At 34.6% G+C, this 22,357-nt stretch overlaps 1 protein-coding gene across 2 annotated transcripts in view; it reads left to right on the top strand.

The window, feature by feature from the left end:
* Positions 1-22,357, top strand: part of abd-A (abdominal A) — a 37,533-nt gene that overhangs the window by 13,862 nt on the left and 1,314 nt on the right. The gene's annotated exons all lie outside the window — the stretch shown is intronic.

Below are 22,357 nucleotides of genomic sequence, written 5' to 3' on the forward strand. Positions count from 1 at the left end.
TCTCGTCGGTGTGAGGTTTTCTTTTGTGTCGGGAAGGGTAGGTGACTGGGAGGGGGTGTTAAAACGCGAAAGCGGCGTTCATGCGCATTTGAAGTAATGTCTGCTCGGCGTATACGGGGCTAAACTCGGGCCGGCTTTCCGGATCAATATTACTACAGTCGGGCCGGATAAATCCAGAAGGGCGTAAAGGGCGTCGTCCGAAGCTCGGAAAATTCCAGTCGACGCCCCATCAGATTAGAGACGCTTTTCCCGCGAGCTTTTCCGACGAGCGTCTGGCGCGATCCTCGCGCGTCCTTAGCCAGAAGCCCGCTATTGCGTTAACTGTCCCATATAATTTTTACGGAACATCTGGATGTTCCGCGATCTCTACACTGCCTCTTTCGCATACATATATTCGATAAGAATGTGCTGATATATACGTACTTGTGGAATGGGTGAAAAAAATATGCATTTTTGTTAAAAATTTGTGTATTTCGACTATCATTTCGTACAGCGGTTGTGCTGTTTTGTATATTTTCACATAAAAAATGAAAATAAAATGAGCATAATATTTTATTTGGAAGCTGGATGATTCATAATAATTTTGAGTGTTGCTGTTTTTTATTTTAATTAATGGTCAAGTCCTCTTTGGAATGGTTATTTTGTCAGCATCCTGGATATTGACATTATGTTGTGTATGTAGTTTTTCTGAAAAATACAAAAAATTTAAATTAGTTTTAATAGCCTTCGCTATATATGTATGTATGTACTTACACATATTATTTATTTTTTATTTAATTAAATTATTTACTATACTACAAACTAGACACCAAGTAAATGTTACGTATTTTTACAAACCTCCTTTACGTTTCACATTAAGACGACTTTTTTATATCTCTTATATCTTATCCGATCGTTTTCATACTTTTTACAAATACATAGTTAATTTCAAATATGCAACTATTTTTATTTGTTTTATTTTATAATACAATTAGATACATTATATTGAGTAAATTGTGCTATTATTAGATTTTTGAGAATTAAGTTTGTTTTATTTTATCATATAAAGCAGTGTTCTTTTCTTTCGGGAGGTTTTTTGTAATGTTTGTTTTTCTATTTAAATTTTATGTATCTAACATCCTAACTAGACTTGCATGCAAAAAGTTGAAATTATAATTCAACCGCAAATATGTAGGGAGAGACGAATTTTTAACCTTGAATACACAGAACGGAATATTAAAATGATAATTTTTCAACCGCATAAAGCGGGTTTTATTTTTTCTATTTCAAATTATACAAGTACCTATCCAGTAAATGTAAACGCATGGTGGACTTGTGTATGTGTGTATTTAATTTATGAACTGTATAAACGAGTTTCACGTCGTCGTTGTGGGCACTGCTTTTGAGAAAGTTTTAGAAACTGTATAAGGTCGGAGAGAGGGGTTGTTGGGATGGAAAGAAAGGGGGTAGGGCGAGACGGGGTACTGAACCCCGGGGGTCGAAATGGCTAACAACGAGCAGGGTGCGTCTGACATTGAAGAAGTGCCAATAACAGCCGAATAAATAGGGGTACACATAACCGTGAGACGAGGGTAGAATACTCGCCTACCCCACCACCACTAAACAGGTTCAGGGGTCTACACCCCATTATCCTGCATAATAATTTTTCAAAATTTTTTAATGTATGTATCAGTTCAATTCAATGAAATTGGGTTCATAAAATGCTTTACGACCTAAATCTATAGTCGTCGGGCTGTAGACAGGATTCACGTTTTTGTGTGGATTTTTCTTAACTTGGCAATATGATATGCTTTTGATTTTGTATGTACTATTGGTTCCCGTACCATTGGTTATCATCCACTGAAAGATCTATGTCCGAAGCAAGTAGCAGAATGTAGATGTGGGGACTTCTGTGCGAGGCTCGCCCCAGGTTGTGAGCGAGTGTTTGTAAAGAGATTTGTATGGGCGAAGTGAAGCAGCCGACGAGTCACGTATAACCAGTTAAGGAAAAAGGGCTGATCGCCTCGTCTGAATACTGGAAAAAGTTTTTCCAGCACATTTCGTATCTTAATGACCCAACGGGAAAATATATACCTTTAATAATTTCCACGGAGAAAACTCTTTAACCAACGAAAGAGTTTTTCTTCGCTCGTCTCCCCCGGTGTGCGCTCATTTAACTCGACAGCTCAGACAAATTCCTGTAATAAATTTAACAATTTAAATTCAACACGAAAATATTCGAACATAATTCAAAAAGTTGGTAGGTAAGTCAGCCGTTGAAGTTCACATTAACATAATAAAATAAAAATGCGGAAAATTAGGCAAACGCTTCATTATAATACGCGTGCATTCGGACGTTTCAAGAATTTCGTAAAAAAGAGTACTCTCGTACGTATATAAAACGATAAATTAAACCAATTTTTTTTACTATTAGATTCCTATTTAGCAATGTTTGTTTGTGTATATTTATAACTTTCGATTTTGTCCAATAAAAAGTTCAAAATGAAATATTGTCGAACTAAATAAGGTCGGGTGAACTTTCTTCGACTCTTTCGATATATAGAAAGTTACTCAATAAATTAAAATCGGCGCTCAAATCCAACAGACGACTCAATAATAAACACTCGGTCGTTTAGCGACATTAAAAAAATTTTGTAACGTTCGATTTAGAAGATAAATAAATTCACGCGTGCCTAATAAATATTCATAAAATTACAGTTACATACATACATACATACTCGGACTTTTTTATTTATTTAGTAAATATTTCTCTTCTACTATTATTATTATTATTTTGGCGTACAGAATTAGTATATATGGCTCTATCAGTTCACACCCCGCTGGGGGTAGTTGCAATATACAATTTGCTCTAGGACTCCCCGATGTATCGTTTTATCCGACGTCCATTTTGTCTCGAAGACCCATATGCGCACTAGAAGTAAATGTGTATGCGAGCTTTTATACCATCCTAGTTGTTTTGGATAATAATAAGTTCTTTTGTATTATTTATATTGCAGATGCTATATTTTGAGTTTACTTCTATTGAGCAGTTTGGTCGACGCAGTTCTCTCTAGGAACTTTCGCCGAATTTCAATAATGAAAGCTTTTATATGTAAAATGCTGGTGTCGTAGAACAAATCGATATGATTTTATCGACACTGTTCACAACGGCATAAAAAGAATCTAAATTCGACTGCTTCGCGTTGTTTTCAATAAGCCGCTAGGATAAGCGTCGCCTATAGTTTTTAGGACAAAACCCCTTTACAAATAATCGTATAGCTTTTCCCCGATTATGGGGTAGCTGCGTCCAGATAGAACCTCTAGCCCCATTTTATCAGTAATGTATGTATATTACCTCAGTGGGTGTGAAAACATCCTTTACAAGAGCTCGCCATACCCCCGGTATGCCTCCCCTAGCTTCGTACACCCTCTCCTTCTCAGTTTCCGAACGAGTATATGTATAGAGCCGCCCCACCAGGATTGTAATCCTTCGATACAAAGGATTAGGGATCAGATTTTCCGGCGGCTGCGTTGCGTCGTTTTTCCCTTCGGAAGGCCGAAACGCCAATGCGGCCATTTAAGGCCGTCTCGTGTACCCAAAATAATATGAGACTGGCATGATCATAAATTGTACCGCAAATTTGCAATTGCCCCGCTGGATTCGGGGCCCTGGAGTGGCCGGTTACGAGGGGGCTGACATCGGGGAAATGACACCACGATGCTTTCTCTCCTCTCTCTCTCTGTATTTTTTTCTTCTTTTGGCGCGTTTTATGCGAAAAAAATAAGCTAGTTTTCGCCGTCGTAAACGGCTAAACTTCTTGTAGGCACTGTCGATACACTTGTGAATCGCTTACGATACCATATTCAATTTCGTTCATTTCAACGAACGATGTTATGAAAATTGACTATCATTATACTACTACATACTTAAATATTAATACATACTTTTATGTACATATATTGAAATATAATCTATATTTTAATATCTTATTAGGTTTATATTTGCTTTTAAAATTTCAATATTCATTTTAGCACTTTATTTGATTAAATTTTTGTAAATCGAATTACATCCGTTAGTGAACGATGTGGTGCATTTTGAGCCGATCAGCAAATATTGGAATGGAAATCAATGCTAACGACTCGAAATTCAATATCTCGACCTTCTCATTTATTAATGCCGTTGTATTGTACCGTAGTTATTCGTTTTAAATTTTTAATTCAATAGGATTTGTCGATTTTATTTTAAAAATTCAACTTACAAAAATGAATACACGTATCATGCACCATCTTTATTTTCTTCTTCATTTCTTATTAACCGAATTTTTCCAGAGATATCAAAATACTCTCCAGACATTCCAATAAGCAAAATATTACCTAAACAAACAAAATTTTTAGCATATACTGTCAATTGTAAGCGTCTACAACCCACCATGCACACCTTTCAACCATTGTATTATATTTCACACTAGTTTTTACCTTTACAATGTCCAAAATCTTCAGTTACTTTTGTCTTTATCCTCTTTGGTATCACTGGAGCACCTCTTTTGTACCTTGCATACTTTCTACCACTTCAGCTTTTAACATTCTTTCACATACTGTGCCCACTTTTAGACACTCGTCTCATTCACGTAGAATCATTTTTTATTTAAACCATGTTTTTTAAACATACATTTTTTCTTCAATGATTTTACTGTCTTTTCTTCATACATTAAAGCAATTTTTTTTTTAATATTTCACTTCCATTATAATTGGCAAAATTTATTTAGATTTTGTTTTCATATTCGTGCGGTAAACATTTTAATAATAATGACGGAGAAAAATCTCATTGTGTGGAAGATAATTAAATTTTCGCTTTGTGTGCGGATCGCCCACCCAGTTTTGCGGGTTGAAACGAGTATTCCAGCGACAAGAAGGCGATTATCCGGTACCTTTACATTTGCCTAATTCCTTCGAGTTTACTTAAGCGAAATAATTGACGCTTAATCGACGTCCGTCTGTCTCGCTCGCACTCTCGCGGTGTGAACTGCGTGCGAGCGAGCGAGACGGCACTATCGCTTCGCAAGGCGTAGGTGCGAGGGCGACGCTCGTATGAAATTGCAACTAAAAGCTACACGAAATGGCGATAAAGTTATACGGAATTACTCCTTTACGCATGTTTATGTTGCCTTAAAACGTTACACGGCCGTGTACACCTACTAGGAACGGTTCTCTAGCGCCCTTTCGCCACCATCAAGGGATCCACTATCAAAAAGGTCACACCGTCTCCTCCTCACGACGTTTTAACATTAATACGAATTTCATTCATTTACTTTCCAAGTTGGTAATTATGCGAATCGATGCGCCTGTGACCCACATTTGCTGATTTGACTGATTGTCGTGACTGCTGTCACTTTGTATATTGAGTCACACCGCGATGATTCGCATGTGTGAGTATACTCGCCTTTATATATGTACATACACTGTTGAAAATCACCGCGTCAATTTAAAAGGCAACTTGGTCGTAAAACACGCTATTTAGATAATGTTGACATGTTTTTGAACTGTTTATTGCCTGCCTCGGGGCCATCAAAAATTACATTGTCGTCCACGTAGAGTGCAATGTTCAATACGGACGTATTCCCCAACGCCAATATCTTCATAATACGTAAGAAATAACGATAAGTTAGAATTATTCAGCTTATGCAAATCCTCGTCATATACTTTCCATGAAGTTTTCTTTTTGGTAAGTCTATATTTAATTAAAAAAATATATATGTGAACTCTGGATCATCTGTGTGATATTAGTTAATTAATTGCATTATTTACATATGTGTATGTTATTATTTATTGGTAGATACAACATATTCAAAATGTTAATCAAATTTTGATATATACAAAGTCTCATTAATTGTTATAAGGAAATTTCTTCAATTAAAATTTGGATTTACATATACCTACCTATTACGTAAATTTTATTTCATATAATATTAATGAATCATTATAGATTAAGCAAATATTGTTACGATTGAAATTAAATTGGCTCTATGTTTGGGGTCAAAATGTTGGTTAGAATTAATATAACATTGGTCAGAATTTATATCAAATGATATGATAATAGAATGATAAAATAAATATTAGACGGTCATAATTTATATTGAATGGTCATCATTATTCTGAAAGATGGTCAATCATTTTTTTCAGTTGGCGATAGTGTTGTTACTGCTGCAACGTTGACGATTAGTATAACTGGTCAATTTTGTCATTCGCATCTCGGTACATCACCATTCATTACTTTTGATTTTTATTTCGACCAAAAATTGATTAAAACTCTGACCATTTAATTTGTTGCCAATAAAATATGTGTAATTAATTGCTTTAGTAACACAAATAGTCTTGCAACTGAAAAACACTTTCTATGGCATTAATCATGTCGTATAATACTATTGTGTTATTAAAATATATTCTACATTTGTCTAGTAGGTATTGTTTGTAATTTAATAATTCATTCTAGAAGTGATTCACATTAATATCAACAACCCACTCTACATATATAAATTTGTATAGTGAAATTTAGTTTCATTTCATATGCATGTGGGAGCGTCTGACTGCGAGTGCAATATTGATTGTTTAATTTAATTAGCCCTTTCTTTCCCCTGAGCGAGAAATATGAAAAAGGCACGCCCATCCCGCTCCCTAAAATTGCATCTCCAGCAGCGACAGATATACGGCGGGGCCATACATAAGATAATAAATTATTATATACGCCGGTATAATTTAGATTACTCGACTCGATGGGGAGGTTTTGCCCCAGGCGGTGCAGCCGGGGATGAAATTTGCATTTTCTAGTCGGAAACCGAATTTCACCCCCGGAACGAAACAACCTCCTGCGGCCCTGCGAGCAGGGGCGTAGCCAACGTATGTTGAAAATTATTAGTTTCCTAGCAACATTTATCCGGGGACTGCCGTTGGGGTAAATAAATTATGGAGGCTTCCTATCCTGCACACGTACCTACACACATACATCTCATCCCACTTCTAATATTAGAACAGCGTCCCCCTGCCGAATTTTCCAGGGAAAATTTGCGGGAGAAGGCCACCGACCGGGAAAAAACTCCCCGTAAGATATTGCCTCTAATTTCGACCGATTATTCAGGGATTTGAATGACTTAACACGTTTCGTGGCTCGAATTTCGACTTCGGGCGAGGGGATGAGGATTAATTTAATTCGTATGCGCCCGAGTAATTGGGCGTAATTTATTGCAGATGTTTTAAATGGCTGAATATGCAATTTTATCTCGTGCACCCGTGTCTGGCCATTTGAAATTTTAATTTGCCCTCTCGATTAGAAAGCGCCGCTTGAGTGATGATTCACTTTTAGAGATTTATAAACATGGCCGATAAACAGATTCTAAATCGATTCATTTATATAGACCCAACTAAACATCAATATCCTATAACGAGGTACTTACATATTCTCAAACGGTCTATTTATTACACTCTTTATAGTATTACCATTTAGTTGATTTTAATCAAGTTGATTCCACTGAAAAATGTATTCGATCTCACGTGGAAGAGAGACGACGAGTAAGAATAAACCACATTCGACATTTATCTCAAATGGTCGTAAAATTTTATGAGGATAACTTAAAAATTCACTACTTCTGATTGGACGTAGACTACCTTATAAATTTTGAACTGGTTCGCTTCCGCCAGGGATTGATTTACGTGAGTGTTGCCTTTCAAACGTAAACACATTAAAAATGAGAATAATATTTGATAGGAGATCAGCTGATAATTTTATTATGGAAATTCTTGTTTTACCTATATAGAGGACTTGTTTTTAAATCCGTTAGGTATGTTAATTCTCATAAGAAATATTATACCTAACTAAATAAAAAATCATTAACTGTAAGCAATCGATCAAAGGAACCATTCCACTTGGGTTGCAAATTTATGAATATTAATAACATTCGCTTCAACGCACAAAATTTAATAACATGCCTACTTAAATATAAATTTCACAATGTATGATTGTTTAAATGCTTAAAGCATTCGAGTTCAATCCGGCTAAACTACTTTCAATTTTTATAATGATTTTCAAGGTAAATCTTTCGTAAAATATCTATATAAGAAATTTTGGATCCATTTCCAATTTTGCTTTGATTGGTTTAGTTTAATATTTGAATAAACCATCAAAATTCTGCGAGTTGACGAGCTGTTTGTTATTATATATAACATGATTAATTTTATGTTGAAAAATTCTTACAATACCTATGAAAACCTATGAATTTATTAATATGGTTCTTTACACACCTTCATCACGAAGCAGTGAATTATAAATAAGCTTAAAATTACCAGGCATCGTCGAGTTTTTAACAAGGTTCTTGGAAAAGAAAAGTGAGCGGCAAACGGGAGAACAACGGCGAGTTGAGTAGACTTCTTACAGGCTCGTTACGAGGCGCATCATTGAGTTTTATAAATATAGATGTTGTACTTTAAACAAACGCCGGAATAAGTTAAGTTTTTGCACCGACGAAAAGTCGTAGTGAAAGGCGCTGAAAGAGCTCTGAAGAAAGTCTTTCGCGTCTGCTGGAATTGCTTCCTCGGAGCGGCTTTACGACAGTTATAAAAATAATACTTTCCCCAATAAAGAAATGTTTCGTAAAGTTCCTTCCTCTTAGTTTCATCCGTACAGGATGCCTTTTTATTTTCTATTCAACATAATTTCCATACATACACGCGAATATAAACGATCGATAGTAACTACTCCCGTGCGTATTATGCGAGAATCTTGAACGAAATCATACGGAAAATTTCCTCTCCAATGCATACAAAAACACACTGCTTTTTATTCTTCCCAATTGTGATACTTGATAGCCCGCTGCTTTTTTCCTTTTATCTGTTAATATTTGACAACGCCGAAGAAACGATTAAAATAGTGACAATGAATGCAAACTATTGTTGCATAAGGACACTAAAAGTCACCTATTCGAATATGTCAATTATTTTTACTACTTTTTTACGATGCGCCGTTCAAAAGCTTTACGACCATTTTTTGATTGCATAGTTGGCACCGATCGTTTACACTTCTTTGCCTTTTTCCTACCCCTTTCACATTCTATTTAATACTGATTCATACTTTGAAAGTACATATGTGTATATAAGCACTTCTTTCCCAACTGTACATTGTAAAGTTATCCGGTTTTGTTCCAAATCATTTTCATATTCAAATCTTATCGCTTTATGTAAATTTTCTAAATAAGCAATGAGTCATTTTATATCCGTTTAACAAAATATTGTTTTTTTTTTCGAGTTGACATCATAAGTTTGCAAATGATTATGATAATGTTATTGAAAAATCGCGTTTTATTCACTTACGACAATTTTAAATGTGCGATAAAGGAGGTCAAACGACATTACGGACAATTTTGCCTTAATCTCTCCATAAAAGCAATTGGACGTCGCTGGGACGTATCTGTCAATTAGACTTTGTTTTTAAGATGCCGATATTCCAATGGAATTCAAACTCAAAAGACGAGATAATTCTCCCATTATATTCAAATTAAATTAAATTTTCAATATTTGACGATTGATCTAAGAATCAAACGAATGTAATTCGATAGTATTTTCAAAGGATAATTTTGATTTATGATATTTGTATTTGCTTTTCAAGAACCCTCATTTTATATTTTTCATTGTGCACTGAACGACTGCATTCAGTCCTATTCAATTTCACACGCTATTCAGTGCTAGATATGTGTCATTCATAGAAGATTTAAAATCTTTTATAAATATAATCTATTTATAAACGTTTGAATATAATTTCTATTATATTACCTTTTTTAATAATCACTCTCATAGATTGTAGTTAACAAGTATCCAAGTTCATTCCGTGAAATTGCACACAGGGATTTTATACACAGCATACATAATTGGCATCGAACGAACCTCATCCCAAATGAGTCGGATTTATTCGTAAAATCAAAACGTAAATTCGTGCGAATACTTGCAATAGTAATTTTCCCGTATAGCCGCCCGTTCCCAAACTTTGTCGTGCACTTCGCTCCCGGATGAAATCTCGTTTGTATGCAATTCAGAACGCAATTTAACGCCGGCCCGTCCTCTCCCAGTAGCAAAACATTACCGTGCATTCGCTAAATACGTTTTGGAAGAGCACCCTTTTATGGATGGGGGGGGAGGGGATTCCCACAGTGCTGGATGCGCTGGATACGTTACGGCCACGTTATCAGCGGCTAACGGTCCGTTGCAGCTGTAAAAGCGGCATTCAAAATACACGCGTGTAACGTTGCAAATTGGATAGTGGTGTTATTTACGTGAAAGTGCACGATTTTTAAATTAAAAAGGCAACGTATGAACCTTTCAGGGTACGCGTAATTTTAAAATTTTAATTAAAACTCCCACAACGTGAAATACTGTCGCATTTACACAGCGTGCGAACTTACTAATTTCACACTCAGACTAATTATTTTATTGTAATTGTAACTTTTGAACTCGTTTAAATTTATTTTCATTTACTTATTCACCGACCCGCATTAGACACGATGAATATTTATCGTGGGTATTGTTAACGCGTATGGTCGATTGCCAGAATTGATTTGAAATACATAGGTATGCAGTTATTAGTGTTTGTATGTGAGTATACTTTTCTTACACTTTGTTTCTTCAAACGATTATTTCGATTGTAGGCAATTGGAAGTTCAGGGAAGAAAAGTATTGTATAGGTATACTTTGTATTTGAAATTTGCAATCTTATTGAGTGTTTTTTCAATCAATTTGATGCTTTCAAACTTATTATTCTCATACAGCTTCGAAGGTAGAAAATTATAGCCCAACACCAATTGATTGGATTTTCTTGAAAAAATAATCAAACAGGTAGTAATGTGTTCGTTTGAAGCATAATATACATACATACACACATATATAGATACATTTCCGTAGATTTCATTTATATAGAATTTTCCTAACGCTTACTCACATGAGCAAAAGTCTACATACATACATTTGAATACGCAAGGAAGCAGAATTTAAACTAATGTTTGATAATTTAATATTAAATGGAAGGAATTGTATTGATTTTACATTATAATGCGATTCAAATGGTATTATTCTGTTCCCTTATGTTGTATGTTAATTCGAATAGACTGAACATAGGAATGGTCTAGGATTATTACCACCAATTACACCTGGTCAATCTCTTGAGCCCCAATGATCCTCTGAAACGATAATGAGGGCACATAAAGTGAATCGAATCAAGTAAATGGGTCGTGTTTGAGAGACAAATAGGTCGATATGTTTTTAGTGCACGACTACTACCCGCACGTTCATAAAAATTATACGTTTCCAATGTAAACAACCTATAATAATTTTATTCGTTCGATTGTTACCGCGGTTGTTTACGTACGCTCAATCCGATCGCTTTTTCGCCACAATACTTGCAAGTAGACAAGGACAAACTACAGAAGAACTTGCAGTCGTTTCGGAAGATTCTCCATTACTCGACCATTAGATGTGGTCGATTTTCATTTTCCGGCTGACAATAAATACCTGAGCTAGCTGGCGGTTTTCAGCTGGGAGTGTGCGACCGTCATGGTGCACCGTTATGCAAATTTTACTGTTTCGTTGTCCGTATAATGCGATTACGGCTGTGTGCTCTTTATGTCGACCCCAAAATACATATAAACCGCAACCGTAAAACACAACTAGGAGATCGCGGGAAACCTTGTGAATTACCCGAATAGAAACTACCACGCAGTTTCGTTTCCGAGACGATGATCGGCCCCGAAATTGCTGTTGTTTATCGCAACAACTCATTTCTTAGTTCGAAAACAAAACGTGGTGTGTTTTTATGTACATATATACATACATACTTATGTATTGGCCAAGTGAACACTTTTGGGAATATATAAATACATACAAGCGACTTCCGTGTGAATGAAAACTTATCAGTGATCAAAGCCAAAAATATGCTTCCCGTTAATTGTTACATGCAAGTTATCGACACCATTTATTTGATTTGATTAATAGTTATATATTTTTTAAAATCACTAATAAAGCCAAAAGAAGAAATACAGCTTAGTTTCATGATGTATTTTGTATGTGTCTATTTAATTATAATATTTAATGTATGTATCTATGTGTCTAGTAAAACTTTTATATTCGATGGATTTTTATGTGAAAATTGGCAATAAATAAGAAGTAAAGAAAATGTTGACTAAAAGTTCTTACTGAATACTATATAATACATACATACCTATCTAATACATTATGTATAGATACATATGTGTTTGAAATATATTATAAAATGATAGTTTCATGAAGATTTTTACATAATGATTCATTCTTAAGTTGACTATTTAATTATTAAATATATATTTTAGTATATGTATTCTGAAATAGTCGTATTTCGGATGAATTAATACATAGTGAAATTGTGATTATAAAATAGGTATGTGTACATAGGTATCGTGAGTCATTAGAGGAGGTAGTTTCGTGTCTAACAATGTATCTCTTTTTTTTACTTACCTCTTCTTAGCATGTTTTGAAATTAGTCTCAAAAATTCCCATACAAAATGCTCCGCGCTCGCGATAGGTGTTTGTATGGGAGCCTTAATTTCAGGAAATCGTTATTTTTTTCATGTTCCCGTAATTATTTTGAAAACCTAGATAGAATTCCTTGAATATATATACATATATCTTTAATCTGAACACAAAAAACTTAAACTTTGAAAACTATGACGTTAAACAATCAGGTCCATGATACGATGCAAATCCAAAATTCGCGTATTTCGCTCCAGCCTAATACTGTATATATATAGTATGCAATTCATTGTATATTGGTCGTGTCACGTTTATTCTGCCACGATTAGCGATTAGGTGACATTATTGGACATTACGAACCATTGTTTTAACAATTTGTATAGTTTTAAGACATGTACTACTATTGTAATAATGTACAATACCGATAGTATGTAAGAATGTAAGGAAAAGTTGATAGTTCGCCAAGGAAATCTCTCAGCGGTTTCTGAGTTCATGTGTAAAATGTAAGCACAAATTTAGAATGTTAGCTGAAGTGGGTCAAATTCATAACAACGTCGTTTGAGTTTAAATATTTCGCATTTTTGAAGAAACTTCTTCAGATTGCAGTTTCAAACAATTGTCGTAAATTTCTCGCTATTTTCAGAACACAATCGATGCACATATCCGACACCAAAAATAATCCGTTGTTTTTATTTTATATTTTTAATATTTCGACGACATTTTTATTTAAATTCTATCACGTGCCAGCGATGATAAATATGTTATTCGGTTTGTCTTATCGATCCCACCGATTTAAAACAAAATAATTCCCAATTAACTTTCACTGAAAATACATTTGTACTAACGTTTAGAATACCTATGTATGTACTTAATAACCATAACACGTACTTTCACGCGTCTTGATTGCTTAGTATTCCCTCGTTTACTTTATTATCGTAAAATTTACTTCAAATGTAGTACTTATAGTAGGTACGTTGATTTTATGATAATATCGCGTATTTTCATTTTATTGTGTATTTACGAGTCGCGGTTGGATTTTGATTTGATAACTGAACAAAGTTATTTCTTCACAGTGATGAATATATCGTACAAAACGAAAATATCGCTTAACTGGTTTTCATGTTATAAATATGGGTTTGCTTTGTTTTTACTGTATTTTAATCTTTTATCTTAGAACTTTAATATTGCACAATCTTATCCTCATCGCTCATCGCATATAACGACCGTAAAATTTAGACGTTAAGTAATTATCGAGGCATGCAAGGCGCACACTTCTATTGTTGGAAATGTAATGCGCATTTGCATTGTTCTGCCGTAATAGGACTTGCCCGTAGGTGAAATTGCATAGGGAAGTAAGTGCATTGCACACATTGCATAACTTGTGCAACAAACAAATACATATATGGCCCGACTTGAACTCTACCCATCCGAGCGTTTAACGGCTTTATATCTCCGTTTAAATGCGAATAAATAGATTTATACATTGCGCTTCGTACAAAACGATTTAATTGGAAAATGGATGCAACTCATATCACGTCCGTTCCTACTAAGCTTTGAGCCGGTCGATGCGTTTCCCGCACGTGACTTGCATCTGCGACAAAAATGCATCAACTTAATCTGAATTCTAATCGAGATTGTTAGGTATACTTACATACGTGCACGAGTTTTGAATTTAGATACGCCCTTTTCCGTCTAATTTACCGACATCTACTACGTCCAGAATATTATTCAAGAATAAAATACACAGTACTGGTTTGAAAGTTTGCTATCGCCTAGCCATTGTTTTCCACCTAAATAAACAACAACTGGTTTATGTTGAAATCATTCATATTTACGATCGTTCTAAATATAGGCATTAGATCCTACTATGTATTTTCGTTCGCACCTCGTTCTTGAAACTCACACCGTGTGATAAATTGTAACCGGAGTAATGTCTCCCCTCGTCTTTGACTTTTCCCTGTAATAAAATAATAATTTGTACTGGTCTACGTAGTGTCGACATCGTCTCCCGTGTGGTTATCGCTTTGAAAACACTAAAATGGAACATCTAGCGGGAATTCATCTGACGGGAGATCTCGGCGGTGGGTCGAGCATTTCCCAGTTTTCATTTCGTTTTTCTATTAGAAGACGGAATCGATATTTACGAAATGAGCGTGTTTAAATAATGTATCAATTGTAACCGAAACAATTTAAAAATACTTTTGATTGAGACATTCAGTCTTATTGTAAGGTATTTGATGGTGCGAACTGAAGCTTTAATAAACGTTCATGTAAAATTTACACGGGTGTTTAAACTTTAAGCACGTGGTAAATATGTATATATGTAGTTGTTGCATTCTCCTTCTGCCAATTGAAATTGTGTACATATAGCTTTCAGACATTCTGTTATTTTTATTTAAGGTAAAATTTCTTTGTATTTACTGTGCGCGCTACGCTCGTTTTCTTTCATACGCTTGATTTCGTTGCAACAATGTAGTTTTCCTTATGCTTTCTTAACTTGCGTTGTGATAAATTACGCCGATACGCAAGATTTAGCAACTTCGGCTTCCATTTTCGAATAAGTAAATATAAATTTTGTGTTTCGGTCAAAACAAACGTGACTGAATGCGACGCGTCGTAAATTGAAAACTTCGTGCAAATCAAATTTCGCATACAATGTAACGCTCCTTCTTGTGTTGAAAACTAACATTAACTTATGAATCATTGATCATATGTACATATGTATGTACGGATTTGCTATTATTGCTTTTTATACACGTGTCATTTCAATATTTTTTTACATTAATTTTTCATGCTAATTTAATAATATTTTTATTAAATTTTATCTTATCTCTTCTTACAACGTGTAACAATTTATTCGATTTCTAAAAAAAAGTAGTTTCCATGTTAAATAAAAATAAATGGCAATATACCTGATTAAAATGCAAGAACGGTTTCAAATTTTTAATGTTTTTTTATTGCCGAATAAATAATAACTTGTTTTGGAAATAACCATAACCCTCATTGCAATATCAATTTGCATAGTTCGAATATATAACGGAAACAATATGTTAATTCTATACGATGCACAAATCGAATTCTATACACAATGCCAACAAAAAAAAAAATGAATCCTTCCGTCGTAATCCTTTTATGTCGGCAAAATATAATTCGTTTCTAAGAACAATCGAATGAATAATGTATTTTTTTTATGAATTTTAGCAGTATGGAATTTTTGGTGAATTCGAAAGGCCATAAAATTTTAATGTCGGTTTTGAATACGTTCGCCCACAAATTGTGTTACAAATTATGATTACTGAGCAATAACGGAATAGCGTCAGAATAAATTATATTTTTTTGATTTTTAATATTCGTATCCGAAATTATTTATGTATATTTTTTTAAACCATTTATTTATTGTGTGGTGTGACCTGTGGCCTAAAAATTAAGGCTCTTCTATTATAATAATATGATTAGAAAACGGAAAAATGACAAAATCGTCAGCAGCTGCTTCGTATAACTTATGTGAAAATTATACAAATTATTTGTAATGTGGAAACTCGTTCGCCATGTTTAGTAATTATGTACGTGGATATGTGTAGCTTTTATTTAAAAAAACTGTTTTTATGTATCAAAATATTAACTCGTTTGGAATGAAAAGCTTCATCTTGGTTAAAACCGGACCATTATATTTTTTGACTCTCGTGCCTTTCACTTGAAATAATTTAAAATGTCAAAATTGCAGCATAATAACTAATTAAATTTCTTTTTTCAATATTGAGCATATCTACGTACTAACATGTACTTCACCGCGACGAATACTTTTTTCTTTGTATTTAAATAATATAATTGCGTCATTATAATATACTAGTTTTTTTATATAAAATTAAGTATGACATATCTATATTACATATATTTCTAAATATTACATACATTACATATGTATGTAGGGATCTCAAATCAAATACTTTTTATAAGAACTTATTGTTTTATTGTCAATCTGCAACGCGATTCGATTTAGATTAGAATTTTAAAATTTTAATACTTTCTGGACATTTCAAAAACCCATCTAAATTTAAAGCTACTATTCTATATTCGATATTTGAATATTTGATAACTCTAGGGCCTAGACTAGGTGTGTATGTACATATATAATATGCACATACATATATGAAAATGATTTGGGACCAACAATGACCGAATCAAATTTAGCTACAAACCTACTGATTATTCAAATTTGATAAAAAAAACACCGTACTTACTTTAGTTCGAATCATTTCGTCAAATGTTTAAAAATGATCAAACATTGAACATTTGTTTGTAAAAACATTGAAACAAACGACACAGAGAGGATTAGTTTTATTAGATTAAACTATGCACACATGTACAATTAATTCGATTAACTAAACTCACATTGATTAAATATATACGTATAAATGTTATACGTGTTCCTTAATCGACCTTTAGACAGTTTTGTAGGACGCCGGAAAATATTAGTAAACTTGGTCACCGTCTTGCAAAATATCGATTAACCAACTTGTAGACATCTATATTTCAGTATCGCAATTTATAAAAAGGTCTATTCAAGACATTCCCCCACCCTTCAATCACATTGCCTTTCCACCTGTGGTTAAATTTTACCCGAATATTCATTGTCTTACTGGTTGATTGAATGAGGATTAGGGCCTGACGACAATGTCCCAGATGGTCCTAATTTTATACACAATGACATACAACCTGTACACGCACAATAAATACTCACCGGCGAGACACATGTGCGTCCCCACTGGCCGTGCGAGGTTAATGTTTTCGTAAGCGGGCCGAAAGCGTCCGCAAAGTCATAGCGAAAATTATGTGACACTCGTGAGAAGGTTGTTTACGACGTTCGTAAAGTTGAACGGTGTCAACGGCCGATGCGACGCGGCGAAATAAGGGCAGCATCCGAGTGCAGGGGAGACCGAAGAGCACGGCTCCGTACTCATTCATTCGAGACTCATCGGTGTGGTGACCTCACGTTCCAGTTCAATCGGAACGCATCAACATTGTATTCCTTTGTTATAAAATCAATACCAAAACTTTTTATCTTTCCTTGTTTAATGTAATCAAATCACTTGGAACAATCCTCCAGATACATACATAAATACATTTATGCCATTTATCATATGCACATAGATATGACGGGGTACCATAGTACATGTCTGGGTAAAAGTCGGAATTTTCGACAGGGCGGACCCTCTAGGCTCGGAAGGGAGGCTCAGTCGACCCGCTCCTTCCTGTCATTGGTTGCTCTTTGCGAGTACTCTAGTGCCATGAATTAACTCGACTTTTACCTGATGAAATACTCCGACATATACTGCCTCGTTCGCATATAATTTCGGACGGTTGGACAGCGTACGGAAATATTCCACATATCTATTGCAAATGGAATATACACGCATTCGTTTGTGGTTCAATACAAATTCATCTAAATATGAATCAAAATGGGCACGCGTTGTGCCAAATTGACGCTTCATCTTTCTTTTCACACGCATCCACATATTTTTCACATATTGCGTATTTCGTATTTCGTGCATCCAAATGATATACGAAATACGAAATGATATACGAAATACATTGGGATCCACGAAATTATCCTGATGAACCACTTTTACCGGAATTCCGAATATTTCCGTACGTATTCTAAATATCTATTGAAATAAATTTCAACTGGTATTTAGAATTAAGGAGGAGACACACTGAATCGTACAGCACGCCATGCCTAGGTAGACTCCAGCTGTGATGTCATTATTAATCTTATTAGTTCGAGAAGTTTGTCCTACCTCTCTTCAAATATGGGAATAATCTTTATCAACCACTGTCAATACAAGGATAAAATATCACTGAAAACACTCCAGGTGTGAATTTTGGCCTGGATGGTGCAAGCATAGATCAAGCGTGCTAGTGTTTTTTTTTATATGTGCAAAACTAAGAAAAAACACGTGCCGCGCGCGTATCACTATGTGTGTCTCATAAACTGAGGCATGTCGCTTGAACGATACCAATATTTTTTTGCTTTTTGTTGTAAGCATACATTACTGAAACTAAAACATTCTAAATTAATAGTTGATTGAGATAAATTAAAAAATATTTCAATACAAATGTCACAATCAAAGCTTAACTGTTGACATCGAAAATTATAGTAAATACAAGTTATTTATTTACTTATTTACGTCTACGATTAATATATCTACGTGTCACGAGCACGACACAAATCTTCACAGACTTATGATCCAACGACATCCACGACAAAATATCCAATCGACTATTGATCTATACGCCATTAGATCCAACGACAAAAGAACCACAAACTAAATTTAAAATGATTTTTTGTCAGGTGAATATTTTAACGGAAATCAGAATTCCGGTAAAAGTGGTTCACCAGGATAATTTATTGGATCCAAATGATTGTGAAATAAATACGCAAAATGTGAAAAATATGTGGATGCGTGTGAAAAGAAAGATGAAGCGTCAATTTGGCACAACGCGTGCCCGTTTTGATTCATATTTAGATGAATTTGTATTGAACCACAAACGAATGCGTGTATATTCCCATTCACAATATGTGGAATATTTCCGTATGCTGCCCAACCATCCGAAATTATATGCGAAACAGGCAGTATAAGTCGTAGTAGGGCAAAAGTCGGAATTCTCGACAGGGCGGACACTCTAGGCTCGGTCGACCCGCTCCTTCCTGTCACTACTCTTTACGATGCCAATAGTATTGCCGTGCCCTGAATTAACTCGACTTTTACCTGATGAAATACTACTACGACTTATACTTCCTGGTTCGCGTATAATTTCGGAAGATTGGGCAGCGTACGGAAATATTCCGAATTCCGGTAAAAGTGGTTCACCAGGATAATTTCAAATGATAGTGAAATATGTACATACGCAAAATGTAGAAAATATGTGGATGCGTGTGAAAAGAAAGATGAAGCGTCAATTTGGCACAACGCGTGCCCGTTTTGATTCATATTTAGATGAATTTGTATTGAACCACAAACGAATGCGTGTATATTCCCATTCGCAATATGTGGAATATTTCCGTATGCTGCCCAACCGTCCGAAATTATATGCGAAACAGGCAGTATAAGTCGTAGTAGTATTTTATCAGGTAAAATACGAGTTTATTCACGGCACGGCAATACTTGAGTACACCCAAAAATCAGCCAATCACAGGAAGGAGCGGGTCGACCGAACCTAGCGGGTCCGCCTCGTCTAGAAACCCGACTTTTACCGATGAAGCTTTGTAATCGTGATTTTATTTTGTACCGTATTGTATTTCTAAAAATCTGGTCACCTCAGTCAGTGATGCGCCTAGCAGGGGGGGTGAGGGGTGAAGTGGGATAGGGGGCGGCGGGAGAGGGGCGGCGGGACAGGTTAGCTTCGTCGCGGTTTGAGAACAATAAACAATGGCTGCGGGGGGCGGCGCGCCGTTGCCATGGAAACTGGCGGCCGCCATGCTCCGAACCGCACCTGCTCTGCTCTGCTCTGCTCTGCTCTAGTCTGTTCTGCTCTGGACCCAAAGAAAACTCGCGCACCTTCTCAGCGCCCCTCTTTATTTTCACTTTCGTAGATGATCACCATATATGCGTTTGCATCCCAGTCAATGTAGCAGATTGCTTCAATCTTCATATACATATGTATTCACTTCCAATGCAAACATCGTATCGTAATAATGATCGGAACAGGTTTTGCCTTGAAATACACAACCCGTTCAATTGATTCGTTCTCGATTATATTCGATTGAGATGCGAACTTAATCCAATTTAAAATTTAAAATTACAACACTGTACGTTATACAGTACACTCTCGATTATCTGGGCTAATGCTGGAGTGGGAGGGCACGGATAATCCGAATCGTCAAATTTTGACTTGGTTTCGAGTATAATATCATATCAACAACACAAATTTTTGTTTCATAATTTTAATACTCATTATTTATTAAGAAAAACGCTTATAGTTAAGCAGATATGTGGCCGTTAGTACTACTGTAACCAAAATATAAAAAAAAATCTAGTCAACCAGCCAGACGAAGCATTGAAGTTGTCTACTAATCCTAATTTTTCATGGAAAAAGTTGGCCTGTTTCCATACACATTTGACCACTAATTGGTATTCCTTCTGCTAATTTTTGATTTAACTATACGAGTGTAGTTGCAACCAAATCTTCGTATATTGACATTTTCATACTTTTTCGTTTCGAAGGACCTGCAGAACTATCACTATCTCTCGCGAACGCCTCTAACTTATTTTTGTGTTTAACTATATTTCGAACAGGTATGTAAATCTGGAATATTTTCGGGTTAATATCAAAGAAAATAATTTCACACACAAAGTATTATAATCGATAATAATTAAACATACGTATGTTCGAAAAAATCTGTTACTTCTTCGATGATCAAAAGCGACTGAAATAATTGACGCAATAGTAAAATACATTTAAAAAGGGAACGAAAAACATTTCTGTGTGACATCATTTGTTTCAAATAACACGCATGTTTAAAAAAATAATTAATATTTTTCAAGGACGGATAAAACGCAAGCCGGATAATCCGCACCTGGATATTCGAGAGTACACTGTACTTATACATATCTACATATGTTTTGGTACTGATTATTTAAATCAGATTAATTCAAGATTATCTCCTTAATATATGTTATGCGCTGTTTGTAATAAATTTATTTTAGTGTCGCTATTATTGACACTATTAATCTAATAATAAAAGATTAAATGGTGAATATATGTATGTGCAGTCATTCAGTAAAGCTTTAAGAACATCATAAAAATTTAAGGATCCATAAATAAGTTGAAATTTTTATAACTCCAATACGTGGTCTGAAAATTGATACGTTATGTATTTATAATTGCATTGAAAATCTTATATATATTTAAAAATCAATGACTTCAAACTGGGTAAAATTAAATAGTTTTCTTATTTGCATATATGTTATTGCCAAATTTTTTTAATAATATAAATAATAAACTATTTAAAATAAGGAAGTTAGTTTTATATTCAACTTCTTTGTGTATGTAATAACTGTAAATAATAAGTATACTCAATGCCGATTATGTATTGGTGAACATGTTTAATTATATTTAAAAAAAATATTTACATATATCTAATAATATTCAAATATTATTGCTTGTTGTTAATAAAACAAACGTGAACTATTTTGAGATTATTAATCTATTCAAATTTTAATACCGTAATGTGAAAAATCTTTATTACGATTCTCAACGAAACGTACACATGTAAATATATATTCGGTGGTCGGATTAAATGGACTTTAATTATGAAAAAGACAACCATTGTGCGTTTCGAATTAATGGTTGGCATTCCGAAATGTATGAGCACATTACACGGACTTGACTATTATTAAGTGGAATTCTTTTTCTCACCAAGAGAAGAAGAAACAGCCACGGAATAGTGTGCACTTAATTTACATATAATTAATAATTAGTGTGGTTCGCGTTGTAAATTGTATACTTATAGGCACAAGGAACTGGTTTTGCATTTTATTATATGCTTTTTTATTCGACTACCTATTTTACCGAAATCGTAACACTTTCATGGCAAAGAAGTTTTAATGTTCAAACGAATTGCCCCATACATCACTTCGACCATTTCGTAATTGTGCAGCAGTTTTGCGTGTCCAGATCGACGCACACGATAATAAGTCCACACTTGCTTTCAGTCTATATTTTTACAAACCTCTTTTATGTATGAAAATGTAACGAAGCGTTGTTTCTGTATGCATTATTTCAACTTGATGAATATTTTAATTTTATTGGCAAAATTGTTATGAATATTGTAATGCGG

Source organism: Arctopsyche grandis, chromosome 11 (assembly GCF_051622035.1).
Source record: "Arctopsyche grandis isolate Sample6627 chromosome 11, ASM5162203v2, whole genome shotgun sequence".
Taxonomy (NCBI): domain Eukaryota; kingdom Metazoa; phylum Arthropoda; class Insecta; order Trichoptera; family Hydropsychidae; genus Arctopsyche; species Arctopsyche grandis.